Source organism: Acipenser ruthenus, chromosome 32 (genome assembly GCF_902713425.1).
Source record: "Acipenser ruthenus chromosome 32, fAciRut3.2 maternal haplotype, whole genome shotgun sequence".
Classification (NCBI taxonomy): Eukaryota; Metazoa; Chordata; class Actinopteri; order Acipenseriformes; family Acipenseridae; genus Acipenser; species Acipenser ruthenus.
In genome coordinates this window covers 5,149,865-5,164,990 of record NC_081220.1, presented here as the reverse complement: position 1 = coordinate 5,164,990, position 15,126 = coordinate 5,149,865, and the positions used below count along the sequence as shown (strand labels likewise).

The window sequence follows — 15,126 nt, the reverse complement described above, 5'->3', positions numbered from 1 at the left end:
CATATTTTGAAATAAAGATGTATTCATTATTATGAACGTTAACAAAAATTATATTGTATTTACATTTCCCACATATCTGACAGTTTCAACAAAGACATTTGACTTCGGTTCATTAGTTAGCCTATACTGCCATCTACAGCATTACTACGGGTTTCGTTTACTTATTTTGGATATTTTCACAAATACTCGTGCGAGCATGTAGTCGTGGCCGAGTGGTTAAGGCGATGGACTTGAAATCCATTGGGTTTTCCCCGCGCAGGTTCGAATCCTGCCGACTACGTAAGCTTTGTTTTTAATTGATTGTATGTGTTCATTGTTAATACATGTTTAAAGCTCAGGAAGTCTGAAATATTACTGGTTGTACTTCATATCGCTTCGGTTCATTTTGTTAAAGAATGTTCATTTTGGCACCATTACAAATGCTGTGGATTCTTTAAAGAAGAAAAGCAGAGGCCCGTACTGGGATCGAACCCGCGACCTTGGCGTTATTAGCACCACGCTCTAACCAACTGAGCTAACCGGCCACACACTCAAAACTTGATACTAGAACCCGAGGAAAATAAGTCCTGCGGACATTATGATTGTTCTACGAAGATGTTTTCATGTTAAACTGAACAATAACACATTCAAATTATTGGAAAGGCATAATTAGAGGCCTCGTCATAATGAGGCAGTTTAACAGTGTGAAGGATGTGGTGAGGTGCAGGCTTGCGGTGACTTTCTCTCATTTAACGACCTTGTGATTTGAATACTAACAAGAAAAACAAATCAAATTACCAAGCATTCGGTGGACGTTTTAAGAAATAAATAAACAAACAGATTTGTCAGAAGTGGGATTCGAACCCACGCCTCCAGAGAGACTGCGACCTGAACGCAGCGCCTTAGACCGCTCGGCCATCCTGACTTACACCGACGACTTTGCACAACACTGCAGTACACTGCTGATCCTCCAATGTCTGACGCTACAGTAAATCACCTGGTGTGTGCGTGAACTTATTCTTTATCTGTTTATATTAAGGAGGGCGACCTGTTTCGTCGCATTTTATATGGGATCACAAGGACACTCCTCTTACAGAAAGAAAATATACATCAAACAGAGTGATCGCTTCACGGTTAGAAACAAATCAGAACCGTCTGTTAGCAAATTAACTTCATGAAAAAACCACAGAGGCATTACATAAATGTTACAGATATCTTTCGTAGACAAAAAAGTTGTAACATAATTGAGTACATTTGTAAACAATCCGCCAGTAGCAGACATTATCTCAAAGCGCTATCATTTATTTTCAGCTCTTATGAAAGACAAGTATGCTTGCACATTATATCACAGATAACATGATAACCCTAGCTCTTCATTTAATCCCTCGGGTTGTACCGTATGGAAATAGAAATCCATTTGGATTCACATTGTAATAGTTTTTGATCGAGATTATCACCTCCTCGAGCTTGAAATATTTTTTTGTATGCCACGGTATTTAAGATCTGAAACGGAATGTTTGACATCTATAAAATGTCTAGCTAGTGGTGAGTGGATATCTTTTCTCCTAATTGAACTTTTATGATCGCTCATTAATGTGCAATCGTAACTGTCTAGTACTTTTACCAACATGCTGTAAATGGCAAGGACAAGAAATCAAATAAATGACATGAGTTTGTGACACCGACCACATATAATGGGGTAAGAAACTCCCATCTGCAACTTAATTGTTTGCAGTTAGTCTGGCAGGACACCTTAATCCAAAATGTAATTATCTCAAAGTGGTCACATACTTGTTCAATTAAGAATTATAAAAAAGTGGGTATACACCTTTCCCTTTGTGCATCTGTGCAATTTTGTCTATCATGGCTTCAGATTCTACCACACTCTCGCCCATTGCTGTTACTGACACTGGTTGTTCAGACCCTGTTGCTTTTACTGACATAAATGCACCTGTGGTGACTAGGAGGGATCAAACAGATCATTTAGCTTCTTCTCTTAGTCTCTTATATCTGAGTGAGCCAGAGAGTGAAGATGAAGGAGACTTGGTTAATAGTGTACAGGAGTTGGAACAAGTGAAACAGGATATACAAGCCATAAATGACCGTATAAGGAATGTAGAGCAGGATGTACATCAAGCTCAAACGAGTAGCTTTAATCGGGAGGAGATATTCAGAGAGCAGGTGCGAACACGTTTTGGGCAAACTGAAGAATTTGTAGTACAGCCTGTGTTAAAATTGGAAAAGGCTATTATTGATTCTTTAGGCAAGCGAGATAAAGCTTGGGAGCATAAACTTAACAAATTAGCCAGAAAGGCTAGTATCCCTTTATTGTCTTCGGTTCCAGCTGTGAACCAGGCTGAGAAGCATTACCTAGTGAAGGAAGAGGGTCAAAGTTGCCTATTAGAATTAATTTTCCAGAATTTGGTACAGATGAACAAACATCTGACGCAATGATATATGTGGAGCTGTGTGAGGAGTTTTTAGCCTTGCGCCCTATGTCTGACCCTGGATTGATGGCTACCTTGTCGTCTGTTCTGAAAGGATCAACAAAAAGTTGGTGGATTGCGGAACGCCACAATTTACATTCATGGTATGCTTTTAAAATCTCTTTTTTTAGGCTTTTTTTACCCTCCGATTTCCAAACCGAAATAGAAGATCGACTGAGGAACAGAGTGCAGTCCCCCCAGGAGTGCATTTGAGATTCTGCCTATGACTATCGTGCCTTGTGCATTAAGTGGAGACCTGAAGATTGAAGAAGCAGACGTGGTGCACCGAATCCTCAATAATGCCAATCCCAAACTTGCTAGTGGGCTGCGTGGGGCAATTAAGTCTGTGTCTGAGCTCGTGCAGGTGGGCACGATGATTGAGAGAGACTGGGCTAATCAAAAGGAATATTGGGCGAAGGTGAATAACAAGAACCTTCCATAGTCACGCCCACAAAAGAAGCCAAAGAAACTGGCAGAGGTGAGTGTTATCCACAGCAGGCCTAAAAAAACGTTTAATGAAACCTGGCCTGGATGTTTTATCACTTTTAGCAGTGCAGATAGAAGCAAGAGGGGTTTGCGGACAAGCTTTACTGGACACAGGTAGCACATACTCTCTAATCTGCTGGAAGCTATGGAAGGGGCTTTGCCGTCCAGAAGAAGAACTGACACCTTGTGCGGAGCAGCAGTTTTCCTTGGCAAATGGAACCTCTCACACAGCAATGGGTAAAGCTCACGTTACTTTCAGCTTTCATGACACGTTCTGGTCAATTCCTGTTTTCATCCTGGCAGATAAAGACCTGGCGTTTCCTATCGTCCTCGGGCTGGATTTTCTCGACAAGACCAAGACAAGAATTGACGTGGCAAATAGAAAGTATGGAGTTTGGAATGGAGGGAGATATATCTTTCATCCCTTCCTGGAAAAGACAGCATGGGAACAGGCATGGCGTCCCAGAGACTTGTTGCCCAGAATCTGTTTGCATTATGCGCTTCCACCTCAGAGCCCAAAAACTATCACGGCGCACATTAGCACTATTATCACAGAACCATCAGGTGCGTTGAGTGATTTATTGTCGTTGTTATGACCTGACCTTGTGGGAGTGATGAGGCAGTGGACACGGGTGTGTTCAAACCAGTTGGGAAGAACCAATGTTACAAAGCATGTAATACATACCATTGATGAAGTTCCTGTGCGTTCACGTGCCTATAGAGTCTCTCCACAGAAGCGAGCCATCATTGAGCATTATCTGCACCAGATGAAAGAGGATGGGGTTATTGAACCTTCGACTTCCGCCTGGGCTTCTCCTGTTGTGCTGGTGCCTAAGGCAGATGGATCTTGGCGTTTTTGTGTGGATTATCGGCGGATTAACGTAAAAACACATTTTGATGCATACCCCATGCCCTTGATACATGATATCCTCTAGTCTTTTAACCCTTTGCAGTCCATTTATTAAGTGTGCGTCAGGTGCGTCAGGTCCAATTTATTTTCACACGTGCAGTTAATTTTAGACGTGCTGTTTAAAAGTATTTTTTTTCCACAGTCAAACAGGTTTAAAAGGCCCTGCATATCAACAAAGCACTCACTAGGCATCTCCAGCCCCTCCCCACCCTTTCGTTCGCTATCGCTTTCACATATGCTAAGAAATAAATAATAATAATAATAATAGTCGTACATCCCGATCAATCATCTCCTGATCACTCGTTTTATCACCAAACTCCTCAATAATGCAATCCAAGTCATTATTTTATTACTATAACATCTCAAAAAGCTCGGCAAATGTCCGTGATAGTCTCTGTGCACTACTACAGTAACAGCCAGCTTGTTTCCTTATGACCGCCCATATGGGATGCTAGGGGCAAGTATGACTATTAAAGATATGCCTTTTTTTATTGGCTTGTCTCGGATCCTGTTGCTCCCACTCGGCTATTGAATGGTTTTCTTGGCTTTTTCCGGAGAAAAAACGACTAGAAAGCTGTTTTTTGCGTTTTTTGATGTCGGACAGGGTCCGACAATGGACCGGATAGTTATAATTGCAATGTCGGACCAGATCTGACATAGGACCACAAAGGGTTAAAGGAGCTAGTGTTTTCAGTTCTCTTGACCTACAGTCAGGGTACTGGCAAGTGACGATGGCTGAGGTTTAGCAAGAAGAAGACTGCCTTTACCACCCCTTTTGGATTGTTTCAATTCCACGTTATGCCTTTTGGATTGAAGAACGCCTCTGCCACGTTTCAGCGGCTAATGGAACAGGTCCTCGGTGAATTAAAGGGAGTATCTTGTTTTGTTTATATTGATGATACTAATGTGTATTCAAGGACGGAGGAGCAGCACTTAAGGGACCTTGGAGAGGTTTTTAAGAGATTACACCAAGCTCACCTTTCTTTAAATTTAAAGAAGTGTCATTTGTTTAATCACACTTTGACTTTTTTAGGTCATGTGGTTTCGGGAGATGGCATTTCTGCAGATCCAAAAAAATTAGATGCCATTCAGTCTTACCCTGAGCCCACAAACCTGAAGGAGGTCCAGCGGTTTTGGGAGTTGACCGGATGGTACCATAAATTCATTCCAGGTTTTGCTGACATCGCAGTACCCTTAAATAACCCGAAGAAGAAGGACATGCTGTGGAATTGGACTACAGAGTGTCATGAGAGCTGGATGAAACTCAAAGCAGCACTACAGTCTCCACCCATCCTCGCGCATCCTGATCTTTCTAAACCTTTTAAGGTCTACACAGATGTCAGTGATGTGGGGTTGGGCGCAGTGATGGCTCAGAACTTTGATGGAGAGCATGTTATTGCCTTCTCATCCCGAATCCTCAGTAGTGCTGAAAAGAACTATTCCACTTCAGAGAAGGAGTGTTTGGCAATCGTTTGGGCTGTGGAGAAATGGCGTTATTTCTTGGAAGGAATACAATTATTATTATTATTTATTTCTTAGCAGATCCCTTATCCAGGGCGACTTACAATCGTAAGCAAATACATTTCAAGTGTTACAGTACAAGTAATACAATATGAGCAAGATAAATACAATGACTTTGGTTCAAGCAAGTACAAGTGTGACAAAATACAATTCAATAATACAGCAGATGACAGTGACAGTGTGTGGCAAAGTGCCCCGCCCCTGTGTGCATTTGTGTGTTCTATGTTGTATGTATGCGTGCGTATGTTAAATGTTGGTGTATAGATTGGTACACGGGATATAAACGGGTCTGTGTTTCACGTGTGTTTAAAAAGTGTAGATTTGTATTTAGGCACGAGGAGAGCACAAATCACTTCACGTGCTGGTTAAATGTAATATGTGAGCACGGGGTTGCACAGAATTAATTCACGTGCTGGGATTCAAGTGAATAATTAATTAGTAATTGAATCCCAGCACAATAGTATATATAGACGCACATTTCTTGCAGTCGGGGTTGGGTGTTCGGAAGAGGAGAACGGGTGAGAGAGAGAGGAGAGTTAAAATAAGTAAGATCGTAAACGTAAAGTGTTTGTTCTCACCGTGTCTGTTTGTCTGTCCGTGCACCGTTTGTTTAGTGTTAGTCCGTTTTGTATGTCTGTTTATTTTGGCGCAAGTGCCGTGTCCTGTTTTTGTACTGTTTACAACCCTTTTATTTGTTAATAAACACTGAGTGCTGCCATTGCACTCAGCTCATCACCATCACCGTCTGTCTGTGTTTGAATTCCTTCCTGCTTCCGGTCTGACGCCACCCACTCTGGCCGTCTTTGTGACACGTGGTGTCTTCGTGGGATAGCCGCGCCTCCAAGCGTCAGACCAGGAGGGGTCTGGATTAAAAAAAAAATACATATATAAAGGATTACAAATATTGTTTTTGGGGGGAAAAAAAAAAAAAGAAGAAAAAAGTCAATGGCAGAAGACGCCATCAAACTGCGGGGCTGGGTCCTGGAGAATGCTGGGCTGGAGGCCCAGTCTCTGCCCATAGTCGTCCGGGCCCTGTGGATGATGGACAGTGAGAGATGGGAGGCCTATAAGGAGGAACACACCCCAAACACCTTGGAGGAAGGTGTGGAGTTTGTCCTCAGCTACCTGGAGGCAACCATAAATGGAACAGCAGCCCAGGTAGTAGGACCACCAGCAGAGGAGTACCTGCTGTCCCCATCTCCACCAGCAGAGGGTGAGTACCTGCTGTCCCCATCTCCACCAGCAGAGGGTGAATGCCTGCTGGTTTTGCATTCACAGCCCAAGCGGGAGGCAGAGACGGATAAAGAGGTGAAGAACAGGGAGGAGGAGTGCCGCCTAAGGGCCAGGCATCCACGGCGATGTAACAAGCCATCGCCGGGGTGCCTCCTCTGCGACCAGGATCACCTGTTCACCCACTGTCCCTTTCGCAGTTATGGGGAGGAGCCTGAGCGTCCACAGCCCAAGCGGGAGGAGCCTGAGCGTCCACAGCCCAAATGGGAGGGGCCCGAACATCCTACGCCTGAGTGGGAGGAGCCCGAACGTCCTACGCCTGAGTGGGAGGAGCCCGAACGTCATACGCCTGAGTGGGGGGAGCCCGAACGTCCACAGCCCAAGAGGGGGGAGTCGGTGCGTCCACAGCCCAAAAGGGAGGAGTCGGTGCGTCCACAGCCCAAAAGGGAGGAGTCGGTGCGTCCACAGCCCAAAAGGGAGGAGTCGTTGCGTCCACAGCCCAAAGGGAGGCAAGTCGGGGCTTCCACAGCCCTGGGACCCAAGCCACCAGCAGAGGGAAAATGCCTGCTGGTTCAGCCCCAAGAGCCGGAAGGGGAGGGGTTACAGGCTCAACCCCCTGAAAATTTTTTGGGGGGAGAAGGGCAGGATGCTGGTGTCCCCCAGCAGCCTCTAGCTATGCTGCTGAAGGCAGCACGGCGCGCACATGCCCAGCCGCCACAGCAGAGGGAGCCAGCACCGCCAGGAGCAGAGGAGCTGGAGCTGCCTCTGCCTCCACCACCACCAGGAGCAGAGGAGCTGGAGCTGCCTCTGCCTCCACCACCACCAGGAGCAGAGGAGCTGGAGCTACCTCTGCCTCCACCACCGCCAGGAGCAGAGGAGCTGGAGCTGCCTCTGCCTCCACCACCGCCAGGAGCAGAGGAGCTGGAGCTACCTCTGCCTCCACCACCGCCAGGAGCAGAGGAGCTGGAGCTGCCTCTGCCTCCACCACCGCCAGGAGCAGAGGAGCTGGAGCTGCCACTGCCTCAGCCACCGCCCGGAGCAGAGGAGCAGGAGCTGCCTCTGCTGCCCGTACCTCCGCAGGGAGTACGGTGGCCGGAGCCCCAGAAAGGGGAGCTGCCGGCCACGAAGAAGGGGGAGGAGGTCTGGAGACCACTTTCCCCAGCAGCAGTTTCGCTGCAGGAGTTCTTGTGGCCGGAGCCCCACAGGAGGGAGCTGCCGGCTACGAAGAAGGGGGAGGTCGGGGGACCACCCGCCCCCGCAGCTTTTTCGCTGCAGGACGGGACCAGCATGCTGTCAGCCGTGCCACTACCGGCAGGGGAGCTGACAGCATTGCCAGCCATGGGCCTACTGAAGCCTCCCTTCCCAGCCCGAGACTTTGTCCTGGACTGCTGGATTTATAAGGGGGGAGGTGGCCGTTGAGGCCATGTGTGCTGCGCACAAGGGGGGGTATATGTGGCAAAGTGCCCCGCCCCTGTGTGCATTTGTGTGTTCTATGTTGTATGTATGCGTGCGTATGTTAAATGTTGGTGTATAGATTGGTACACGGGATATAAACGGGTCTGTGTTTCACGTGTGTTTAAAAAGTGTAGATTTGTATTTAGGCACGAGGAGAGCACAAATCACTTCACGTGCTGGTTAAATGTAATATGTGAGCACGGGGTTGCACAGAATTAATTCACGTGCTGGGATTCAAGTGAATAATTAATTAGTAATTGAATCCCAGCACAATAGTATATATAGACGCACATTTCTTGCAGTCGGGGTTGGGTGTTCGGAAGAGGAGAACGGGTGAGAGAGAGAGGAGAGTTAAAATAAGTAAGATCGTAAACGTAAAGTGTTTGTTCTCACCGTGTCTGTTTGTCTGTCTGTGCACCGTTTGTTTAGTGTTAGTCCGTTTTGTATGTCTGTTTATTTTGGCGCAAGTGCCATGTCCTGTTTTTGTACTGTTTACAACCCTTTTATTTGTTAATAAACGCTGAGTGCAGCCATTGCACTCAGCTCATCACCATCACCGTCTGTCTGTGTTTGAATTCCTTCCTGCTACCGGTCTGACGCCACCCACTCTGGCCGTCTTTGTGACACAGTGATAGTTACGTCAAGATATGATTAAATACAAAATACTACAGATTAAACACTTGGCAGATTACAGTATTCTGAAGTACAGGATTAAATGCAGTAAAATAGGGGGCAGATAAGAGCAAATAAAGCGCATTTAAGGGAGGATGATAGTGTCCCAGAGGAAAAACAGAGGAGTTCTACAGGTGCTGTCTGAAGAGGTGAGTCTTAAGGAGGCGCCGGAATGTGTTCAGGGACTGGGTGGTCCTGACATCTGTAGGTAGGTCATTCCACCACTGCGGAGTGAGGGTGGAGAAGGAGCGGGCTCTGGAGGCAGGGGAGCGTAGAGGAGGTAGAGCCAGTCCTCTAGTGCAGGAGGAGCGGAGAGGTCGAGTGGGGGTGTAGGGAGAGATGAGGGTCTGGAGGTAGCTGGGTGCAGTCTGGTCAATTTGAAGTTGTAACCGACCATGCAGCTCTAGCCTGGGCCTTCAATTGTCCAAAGACATCCTCCCGGCTCACTAGATGGACACTCAGACTTCAACAATTTGACTTCACTGTGCTGTATCGAAAAGGAAGTCTCAATACCGTTCCTGATGCTTTATCGAAGGTTCCAGTATCTGGTCCATCCAATATTGCAGTCTACTCCAGCAATTCACAGAGCTTCAGCTTGGATTTGCCTGTTTTGTTTGACGAAATTGCGGCCTCTCAGTCAAGGGATAAGAACATCCAGGAGATCCTCGGTTCATTAACATCTTCCAACACCACCACCAAACCTGACCGCATCACCTATGTGGAACACCAGGGAGTTGTATATAGGCGGGTACCAATCAAAGGCGATGCATTCAAGTTTCAGCTTGTGGTCCCCTGAGTTAACATCAACTTTCTTACAATACTTCCACAACAATCCACTAGGGGGACATCTGGGCAGGCTAAAGACACTTCTCAGAATGCTGGAGGTGGCCTGGTGGCCAGAGATTCGCAAGGAAACTTGGAGACATACTAAGGAATGCCAGACCTGTCAGCAGTATAAGGCATCGAACACAAAACCTGCAGGAATTTTACAATCCACCACTGTTCCCGAACAGAGAGAAATGCTTAGAATCGACCTGATGGGCCCATTTCCCCGCAGTAAGAGCGGTAACACCATACTTGTGGTAGTTGTTGATTATTACTCAAAATGGGTTGAGTTTTTTTCCATTATGAGATGGCAAGACTCCCCGGATTATTAACATCCTGATTAGGGACATCTTTACTCGATGGGGCACACCACGCTATTTGGTGTCTGACAGAGGGAGCCAGTTCACCAGTCAACTCCTGAAAGGTATCTGTAAGACCTGGGGAGTTGTGAACAAGCTCACTACAGCATACCACCTGCAAATCAACCTCAAAGAACTTATAAACCGCTCGGTGAAGACAATGATCACCTCTTATGTGGGGAATAACCATGAAGAAAGGGATAAGTGGATTTACTGATTCCGATTCGCCATCAATTCTGCTCGCCAGGAATCCACAGGATTTAGTCCCACTTAACGGGCATTGGGGCGAAGATTAAAAGGGCCATTGGATCGGCTTTGTAATGTAGCTCCCCAGCAAGAGTCGTTAAGACAAAACTTACTTGAAAGGCAACAGCTGTTAGTTCATTAGGTGGTTAGTAATGTAGATAAGGCTCAGACTAGGCAGGCCAATTATTACAACTCCAAACGTAAATATGTAACATTTGAGGAGGGTGATTTGGTCTGGGTTAGGTCACACCCTTTATCTGAAGCTGCTTCTAAGTTTTCAGCTAAGCTTGCACCCAAATGGACTGGTCCATTTACAGTAATGAAGCGACTTGGACCGGTTAATTATCAAGTGCAGTTTGGTGATCACAAGTGTGACACCTTAAATGTAGTTAACTTAAAACCCTACTTTGATTTTAAACCCAGTTGTGCCTCTTGTTTGGGGGGGGGGGAAATATGTGACACCGACCACATATAATGCAGTAAGAAACTCCCCATCTGCAACTTAATTGATTGCAGTTAGTCTGGCCAGACACCTTAATCCGAAATGTAATTATCTCAAAGTGGTCACAAACTTGTTCAATTAAGAATTATAAAAAAGTGGGTATACAACTTTAAGAGGGGTAGTATAAAAGCACAGGTCTATCTATCAAGGTGGGTGGTTTTTTTCTACTTTTTGACCTCCTGCTGCCTCTGCACCTGTGCTCCTGATTGAATTTTCTAAGAAGCCTATGTAATCTGTAATTGCTGGATAAAGCGACATGTGGATACAAAATTATGCCATTAGCAGGAAATGATCTGAAAGCTAAAAGAGGATCGGCATCAGGAAAGTGGTGAGACCATTCCTTTTTACCAATTTTCATTGCTGGATTTGTTTACTTTGTTGCTTTGCTTCGTTTCATTGTTGGATTTGTTTATTTTGTTACTTTGTTTTGTTGTGTGCATTGGATTATGTTTTTTTGCTTCTTACCTGGAGCTGGACTTATCTCAAGGAGTTTGGGCCCAACAATGTATCTATTTATATCTCTCTCTGTCTGTCCTGTGCTTGTTTTTCATAACACATTGTTTTGCTCGATTGAGTGTGTGGATATGGGTACATGTAGATATATTTCCGCTGAGATGCATTAAAGGATAGTTTGTTTAGAACCATGGATTCAGGTTTTTTATGTCAGTTGGTTTGGTTAAGACTTTCTTTAAGATTACTCTTAATAATCTTTTTTCTTTCTAAAGATACATAGATTGGCCTTAGTCTTTCAAATAAAACCTTTACAAGTTGAAGCACAGGTCATCACTTGTGAAATACTGTACTCTTTTTTTTTCATTGTATGGCTTGTAAAATTCTTAGTTTCAAACGCATTATCACAGGCGGCACAATTACGACATGGAAAAAATCCAGTATATTTGTCCAGTACACCGAGATCTCTCGAACATTTCAATGAGTCAGCCTTGAAAAAACACTGTCTGTGTTCATTTCTGTGTATATGACATTGTCTATACACAATACCTGTCATGTAAGCCGATTGGTATCAAACCGATCACAATTAATGTCTCCGTGTTTTCAGTCAGATTGATAGTTTTAATCAATCATCGAAAAAGCAGCAGTGCTTTGTAACTGTAGTTCGTCATGCTGACCTTTTGGTAAGATACCCACTCAGAACATGTCCGCTTCCTCCAGCCCCCTAAGGAACACTGGAGGGGTCAAAAGCGAACACTCTCACTCTTACTCATGGATAGCGAGTCCAAACACTTTATAAACGCATTTCGCTGGCAAATCACTATAGAAATGATCCCGGAAAGTATTGTTTTATGGGCAAGTGGCCGACCGTCTCCCTCCAACTCTGAGAGGCACCGGTAGCTGTGCCGCTGACAAATAAACAGGAGCTTTCATATAATGCAATTGCTGTTGCCCAGTGAGGTGTTACAACAACATTTCAAACTCATTCCAGACTGCAGGCGGTTAAAAGCTAAATTGGGTTCAAGTTTCTCGTATGATTTAAAAAGTAGGAGCCAGTTGCCTCATTTGCATTGTCGGCCTTCCTCCTTTGCACTGTGAAGTCTATCAAATTTGTGCTTAAAATCTGAATACGATTCCATTTGAATCGTATATATTTGGTTTCCATTTTAGCTCTATGCATACACACTGTTCTGTTGAGACTCCCAGGGTGTTATCTAATAAAACACCATAATCGGTTAGCACGTTCGGCTGTTAATCGAAATTTTGGTGTTTCAAGCCCACGCAGAGATGATGCTTTTTGCATTTCTTTATCGCATTAGAAAATGGCACTATAATACGTTTTTATTTCCTCCAATTACACTGAAGAAAAAATGTGCTGTTTTTTTAATTCAAAAAATTAATTAAGAAAAAATAGCCCTAGTCGTGCTGTTTGCAAAAACCCGGGATCGAAGCAGGGACCGTTACAGTCTAACGCTCTCCCAACTGAGCTATTTCAGCTTGACGCGATTTTGCTATCGAGACAGCATTCTTTTCGTCAATCGCCTTTTTGTCAAGCCAGTAAACCTGCATGTAATGAGAAACGTTCAACAGTTCGGAAACACCACAATAGAATCCAATGCCTTTGCAAATGTGTTTCCAAACTGTTAGATTTTCTCCCAAATGCGGTTTCTCAAAAAATGGTTTTGCCTACTTTTTATTATTATTATTACTTTTTCCAGAGTAAGACCAAAAGGCAAACATCCAGGAAATAGTTAAACACTGCTAAAGCGCTTGAACTGTCTCAACAAACGTTTAGCTCTAAAACGTGTACATTAAAAGTCTATTAACATCTTTAACACAATCATCTGTGTTCCAATAGCGGTTAATCCACATGGTGATCAATAAAGTGAATGCTGGCTTTGTTCACATATTCGCAAGACGTTTTCACGATTCACGCATATTCTGAACAAGCACACTAGAATATGGTAATGAAAGGACAGGAAAATAACTGCTTTATTGGCTCTGGTCTTGTATCGTCACCTTGATTACTCTCCATAAGAAAGTGGCATTACAAAAACCTAATTATGTAAGGTTCCCAATGCGCAAATACGCAGCATATTTAAACTTCTTCACAATCTTAAATCTTCCCACATGAATGTCAAATACGTACTGACAAGTACGGCCCTTTCCCAATTTAACACTCTGCTGTGTTTGAACACCAACGATGGCTTGGATATGATGTATTAAACCACGATACTATTGTTCCCACTTTCTTTATTACTACCAAATGTGCTTTTTGTGTCAGCCCTTGTGGCCTAATGGATAAGGCACTTGCTTTCTAAGCCATGGATTGTGGTTTCGAGTCCCATCTGGGGTGTGATTTTGTTATAGGAGGCTGTGTGGTCCAGTGGTTAAAGATAAATGGCTTTTAACCAGGAGGTCCCCCTGGTACAAATCCCACCTCAGCCACTGACTCATTGTGTGACCCTGAGCAAGTCACTTAACCTCCTTGTGCTCCGTTTTTTGGGTGAGATGTAAATGTAAGTGACTCTACAGCTGATGCATAGTTCACACACCCTAGTCTCTGTAAGTCGCCACGGATAAAGGGTCTGCTAAATAAATAATAATAAAATGAACATAATTATGGTAAGTTTTATTGGCATGTGATATTTTGTAGATCTTGTTATCTGCTTAGTCCGCTCACGCTAGCCAGAACGTTCTCGAGTGCTCTGGCAGCAGCCATGAAGCAAGTCAGTTTTTCAGTTGAAATAAATAACTACTTTGTTTTTGTGGATGGGGGTGGTTTGAAAAGATCAGTTAAATAGCTACGTATTTTGAAATAAAGATGTATTCATTATTATGAACGTTAACAGAAAGTATATTGTATTTACTTTTCCCACGTGTGCTTGCCTTGTACAAATCTGACAGTTTCAACAAAGGCATTTGACTTGGGTTCATTAGTTAGCCTATACTGCCATCTACAGCATTACTGCGGGAGCCGTTTACTTCTTTTGGATATTTTCACAACTAACCGTGCGAGCACGTAGTCGTGGCCGAGTGGTTAAGGCGATGGACTTGAAATCCATTGGGGTTTCCCCGCGCAGGTTCAAATCCTGCCGACTACGTAAGCTTTGTTTTTAATTGATTGTATGTGTTCATTGTTAATACATGTTTAAAGCTCAGGAAGTCTGAAATATTACTGGTTGTACTTCATATCGCTTCGGTTCATTTTGTTAAAGAATGTTCATTTTGGCACCATTACAAATGCTGTGGTTTCTTTAAAGAAGAAAAGCCGTGGCCCGTACGGGGATCGAACCCGCGACCTTGGCGTTATTAGCACCACGCTCTAACCAACTGAGCTAACCGGCCACACACTGAAAACTTGATACTAGAACCCGAGGAAAATAAGTCCTGCGGACATTATGATTGTTCTACCAAGATGTTCTCATGTTAAACAACAATAACACATTCAAAGTATTGGAAAGGCATAATTAGAGGCCTCGTCATAAGGAGGCAGTTTAACAGTGTGAAGGATGTGGTGAGGTGCAGGCTTGCGGTGACTTTCTCTCATTTAACGACCTTGTGATTTGAATACTAACAAGAAAAACAAATCAAATTACCAAGCATTCGGTGGACGTTTTAAGAATAAACAAACAGATTTGTCAGAAGTGGGATTCGAACCCATGCCTCCAGAGAGACTGCGACCTGAACGCAGCGCCTTAGACCGCTCAGCCATCCTGACTTACACCGACGACTTTGCACAACACTGCAGTACACTGCTGAACCTCCAATGTCTGACGCTACAGTAAATGACCTGGTGTGTGCTTGAACTTATTCTTTATCTGTTTATATTAAGGAGGGCGACCTGTTTCGTCGCATTTTATATGGGATCACAAGGACACTCCTCTTACAGAAAGAAAATATACATCAAACAGAGTGATCGCTTCACGGTTAGAAACAAATCAGAACAGTCTGTTAGCAAATTAACTTCATGAAAAAACCACACAGGCATTACATAAATGTTAC

General features: G+C 44.2%; 6 non-coding genes and 1 pseudogene across 6 annotated transcripts; 2 read left to right on the top strand and 5 right to left on the bottom strand.

Moving 5' to 3' along the window:
* Nucleotides 1-198: 198 nt before the first annotated feature.
* Nucleotides 199-280, top strand: trnas-aga (transfer RNA serine (anticodon AGA)). Its single transcript has one exon. It is a non-coding gene; the product is annotated as a tRNA-Ser (tRNA).
* A 170-nt stretch (nt 281-450) lies between these two features.
* On the bottom strand, nt 451-524 carry trnai-aau (transfer RNA isoleucine (anticodon AAU)). Its single transcript has one exon. It is a non-coding gene; the product is annotated as a tRNA-Ile (tRNA).
* Nucleotides 525-822: 298 nt separating this feature from the next.
* On the bottom strand, nt 823-904 carry trnal-cag (transfer RNA leucine (anticodon CAG)). The gene has a single exon. It is a non-coding gene; the product is annotated as a tRNA-Leu (tRNA).
* A 10,908-nt stretch (nt 905-11,812) lies between these two features.
* LOC131703498 (small nucleolar RNA U3) lies at nt 11,813-11,972 on the bottom strand (annotated as a pseudogene).
* A 2,171-nt stretch (nt 11,973-14,143) lies between these two features.
* On the top strand, nt 14,144-14,225 carry trnas-uga (transfer RNA serine (anticodon UGA)). The gene has a single exon. It is a non-coding gene; the product is annotated as a tRNA-Ser (tRNA).
* A 170-nt stretch (nt 14,226-14,395) lies between these two features.
* trnai-aau (transfer RNA isoleucine (anticodon AAU)) lies at nt 14,396-14,469 on the bottom strand. Its single transcript has one exon. It is a non-coding gene; the product is annotated as a tRNA-Ile (tRNA).
* Nucleotides 14,470-14,760: 291 nt separating this feature from the next.
* Nucleotides 14,761-14,842, bottom strand: trnal-cag (transfer RNA leucine (anticodon CAG)). The gene has a single exon. It is a non-coding gene; the product is annotated as a tRNA-Leu (tRNA).
* Between the last annotated feature and the right edge of the window lie 284 nt (nt 14,843-15,126).